This window comes from Sturnus vulgaris, chromosome 2 (assembly GCF_052056855.1).
Source record: "Sturnus vulgaris isolate bStuVul1 chromosome 2, bStuVul1.hap1, whole genome shotgun sequence".
Classification (NCBI taxonomy): Eukaryota; Metazoa; Chordata; class Aves; order Passeriformes; family Sturnidae; genus Sturnus; species Sturnus vulgaris.
The window spans coordinates 54,376,354-54,381,532 of NC_142244.1; positions in this window are offsets into that span (position 1 = coordinate 54,376,354).

The following is a 5,179-nucleotide window of genomic DNA, read 5'->3' on the forward strand; positions in this document are numbered from 1 at the left end:
CCAACATATTAAAATCTTTTGTCCTACCACTGGAAAATTCAGTAGAGGTTTTTTGAGGGTAATTAAATTATCATGCCCATCTTCTAGATTAGGGCTAGACTGATTTACTGTATAATCTTGAGTAAATAAGGAATAGCCAGGAATAGAAAGAATGCTTCATTATTTTACAACCCAGAGAAATCATTACATGTGAAATTAGATTCCTGTAACTATGCAGATCTGTTCAAGGCACTCCTGAAATTCCTTTGTAATGGGCAAGGGTGCATACAGCAAGATTGCTCTTCCCTCACTACTTTCTTCAAAACCTTTTGGTATTGGAGGCAGAGCATCCATGGTTTTAGGGAAATGAAGTGAGCCTTACACTAAATTTGCCTTCCTTCAGTCTTTTCAGTATAAGATAACCTCTGAATGATTGTTCAGGGGTACCTGAGCAGTGATTCTGCATTTGGGAGTTTATCATGATTCTCTTCTACTTTCTGGAAAAGGGAATGTCCAGGATATGAAGTTAGCTCTTTCCTGGTTCTCATGAGGCTTAGGAAGGCACTGGCAAATATGTGAAAGACAAACATCACACATGCAGACAAAATGGTGAGTAACATCTCCACTCTGCAGTATTTCTGTAGCATCTGACAAATCACAACATTCCTTATTCTTTGTTTAATACTTAAAGATGAATGGCTCTATTAAGTTGTCTAGCTCTATTTATTCATTTTGGTAAACAGACTTTTTCAGCAATTTGTTTGATAAGTGAACTGAAAAGGTCCAGATTTCTTCTGCCATGGGATTACTATATGCAGATATGAGTGTGGGTGTAAGAATTTCAGAGGTGTCATGGAAATTGAGGCAATACAAAAAAACATGAGTAGTGCACACAGAAGTTGCTTAAGTCTAATATATTCTTGTGCAGTCAACCATTCTTTTTTTCCTAGAAAATACTTTCTAGCAAATACTGGAATGAAATTGCTTGCTGTCTTCTTTATGAGAATAATTTCTGTACTTGTTCTTTTTGTAGTCCCCTTGTAGTACTCCTGCAGAAATGGGCTATTTTTAATTCTGTTCCTGTTCTTATGAAGCATTTTATTGACTAAATAAATTGTCAAGAATGGTAAAATTAGACATAACATGAGAAAACATTTTTGTGAGACCAGAATTTTACTGTTTGATTGAAAACTAGTAAAAATTGTTCTAACCTCATCTGTGTTTCGTCTTTCATTATCACAAAACCTTCTACCAGGGCAGAACCTAGCCAGACTTGTAAAACAACCAAAGGGAGAGCTGACACTGTTGATTACCACTTCCAAAACGTACGACTTGCCTTAAAAACTGGAAGATAGCCACGGATATGAATCTGGTTTTTTGGCAGCAAGATACGGAAGTTATCAGCAGTTCTGTTGTTGAGACCTTAAATGGCAGACCTAGTCAGCCAAAGAGTTAGAAATTCCTTGTGGTTTTGACCTTTTTCCTAGTTTGACAGCAGATGATTGAGAGTATGCAGTGGGTAGTTTATGACAGCCTGTGCAACTTAGGCTGTAGTGTGGCTACAGGGTGAAGCCTATCCTTGACATAATTAGCTAGACCTTTCTCTACTCTACAAAGATAGGAAGATAAGGATTAATCCCACATGTGGAAGGCTGCTTTCCAGAGACTAGGCAAAGTGAGTTTACCAAAACTGTTTGCAGAACTCTGTGATTGTTCATCATCCTGTGGTTCAAGCACTTCTTCTGATCTCCAGTCCAAAAGCTGACACTCAATATTTCCCTTTGTTTTGTAACAGGATCTTTATACAGCTCCAGACTAACCCCAGATGAAACACCAGAACACGGCAAAAACCAGATGGGAATGCCACAGTTCATGTCACCTCATTCTTCAAGAATATTGCATAGAATGTGCCAGCAACAAAGGCTTGGATTCAGTCTAGATATTGAAGTTCATTCTGCTAAAGCAACAAATTGATGCAAATCCAATGCAGGAAAGTGATCTTGACAGCAGAGCATGAAGAACCAAGGAAGGCAGAGCCTGACTGATGCAAAGGGATGCACCTGAAGGGGAGTTAAGCTCATGTAGGCAAGAAGGATCACCTGTGGCTAAGCCATTTGGGAAGGATGTTTGTTTGGTTTGCAGCTCTTTCTTGAATGCCAAGAAGTGTTCTGGGCCTTGGAAGACAAAGCCCAGCAAGTGGGACTGGAAAAGTTTTGTTTGCTCCTTTTTTTTCACCAGGGAAATATCTAATTATGCAGCCAGGGAAGTTGAACAGATCCATGAATGAAAAGTTAAGTGGATTAAAAAACATTGAGGTAAAGGGAGGTTAGTTAGCCCTTTCTTTTCTGCTGGATCTCTTAAATGAAATCCTATTCTTGCACACCCCTCTCAGCTATGATCTCACAACTATTACTAATGCTTGATCATATGAAAATATAATTTCTTTCCCAGGAAGAAACAAAGGTTTGTCTGTAGCTTCTCCCCTGAGCCTCGATGACCCCTTGGGCTTGTGTGCTCAAGACTCTTTTATGTGCTGTTGGATAACACAATAGGCACGACTTGGTAGCCTCCCATTCTTAACCTCTGAATCTCTATCCCAAAGAAGTAGATAACTCATGGTCCAGCTGGCAGGGTGCAGCCTCCAGCAGTGCTGGAACACTGCTTTAATTCATGCCCCTTGAGCTATTACAGACATGCCACTGCATCCCTAAGAAACACACACGGATCATAAATAAGGTTAGATGTTATTTTAAGTAATAAACACCAAGATACAGAAATTTCATTGCAGCCTTCTGTCTTTGTCTGTCTCTTCATTTCGACTATTTTTAGTTTGTAGTCAGCATTATGACTGTGAACTCAAGGAACACTTGGACAATAGGTACATAAATAATTATGGATAGGTCTCCAGAGCCTTAAACATTAGCACAGAATTCAAGTTAAATACTGGCTGGTACTATTCCATGGCTTGGAAATACAAGCTGTACTTATACATATTGCTGTAATTTTATTTCCCATGGTGAAAACCTAACCTGGACATTGGTGGTGGTGGAAGGGTCTGCACAGAAGCTTCGAGAATTGCAAATTGATGTATTACTGAACACAATTCTGCAGAATGAACTGGTGCCATCTTCTATGTTTGTCTGCTTATACTTCACAGCAGTGAACTCGGAATACTTTACTAAACTAAAATGGATTAAACCCATGTGATTACTCATTTAAGAGTTACCCTGCCTTGTGATAATACTGCAGTGTTGCTGAAACCCCTGAGAGATATTAGCTGCTAGAGTTGTCAGAGAAAACGTATTGCACATCCACAGAAATGCCTGAGAGTAAAGAGGAAGATTTTTACTGTTTTTCCAATTGATACTTAAAAAAATTGATAGTTAAAAAACTAGCTTGTAAGGATAAAAGCTAAATATTTATCAAGGGATATTGCAAGGCTATTGCTTCGGGTTGGGATAAAAAATAGTAACAGTAAAGAAAACTTGTGTAACCTACTGAACAGTTTTTAGTAACTTGATTTTTTTTGCATGTGTTTTTCAAAGAGGACTCTTTAATACTGTTGCCTTTTGAAATAATCTCTTATGAAGTATTAGTAAAGTGGTGCAAAAAAGTAAGGTTTTTATGCAGAGATATAAAAATGCTTTTTAAAAAAATTGAAATCTATACTCACAAAAGCACTGCCTATGCAGACATTGATGTTGGTAAGAATGTTGCAGAATTACCATGCACATTTTCTCTATTTGTTTTTATTTTCATTTCACAGTCTGTGAGAATACTTTGTTTTGAGAGCTGGGTCAGGAAACTGAGTAACATAGAAGACTTTCACCTCCTGCAGGTCACCCCTGCAAATGCAAGGCTAGGAAGAAATAGTAAAAATTGACTTCACTGAAATACAAATAAATGTATCTCTGCAACTCTACAAGGAGAAGCATGAGGACAAGTTAGGCAGAGCACTGGTTTGAATGACAGCCTTGATAATCAAACCAGCCAGGGAGGCTCTTTGTTTATATCTGTGGCACTTAGTTCTTTACACAATCTCTGCAATTATGCAGGCCTGCATCAAATGTGAATCCATCAGCTTTTTTTCCTACTAGGATTGACTGAAACATTCTACTGAAACCTCCCATTTCATGTTGTATCACTTTGTAAAATCAAGTGGGGTCTCTGGAACACATCAAGAGCCAGAGTCAGATCTTTCTTGATGGAGCTCAGTAATTCAAGGTCTCATTTTGAGAGGGCAACAAGGCCTCAGGTATTGTACAGGCTTAAAGAAGGAGGAACTTTGATTTACTTTTCCTGCCCTTGGAAAGTGTCCTAGCCTCCAGGTGACAAGTCAGTCTACAAACTTGTGATAAGTTCACAGCTATCAAAAGGGCTCCTTCTGCTGCTGCTGCACCCCCTGCCTGCTGGACCACGGAGAGAGTAATTTTAGATCACTGAAATGGTAGAAAACTATCTCAGAAGAAAGGAAAAAAAAAACCAAACAGACATGTAGAAGATGGCATCCTGCCATTCTAGTGAGCTGAACTGGCTTGAAGGAGACACTAAGCAGCCCCGGTGCAGAGAGGGAGCAGGAATACTCCTCTTTATTAAACCAGTACATCTGCTTCTAAAATGGAACTCTTTTCCTGATTCTGGGATTGCTGTGTAACAACTGAGTGCGTAGGGCCTGAAGGAACATACAGAAGGGCAGAACAAAAATCTAAACCCAAGTGTGAGTCTAAAACATGTTTTTTTAGAGCTTGTGTGTGGTGAGTCCTGGTCTCCTGTTACCACCTGTGTGTCTTGTATATAACTGCATAGGAGCTGAATATGCTACCCAGAAGCCTTCTGACTGCTACATGAGTGACAGAAGACAAAGTCAACCATCTTTCTCAGCTAAAGTAAATCTTCCATTTCATTCTGGCTTTCAACCTCAGCCCCTTCCATCCCAGTTGGCTCCTTCTTTTTCTCCAGTTCAGCTTTCATCCCCACTGCAAGGGAATGCATCAGGCTACACCTATAGAAGCAACTATTGTAGGTCCCTGCCAACTCAACAAATTCTTTGATTCTGTGAATCCATACTGTAGCAGGTGCCCTGAGGAGCTGGTATTTTATTCTAGTAATGGCAATGAGGAGTTGTGACTGATTCTGCAGAAGCGACAGACATGTATCTGGACAAGGTAAGACAATAAAGCCAGTGAAATCAAACTGAACA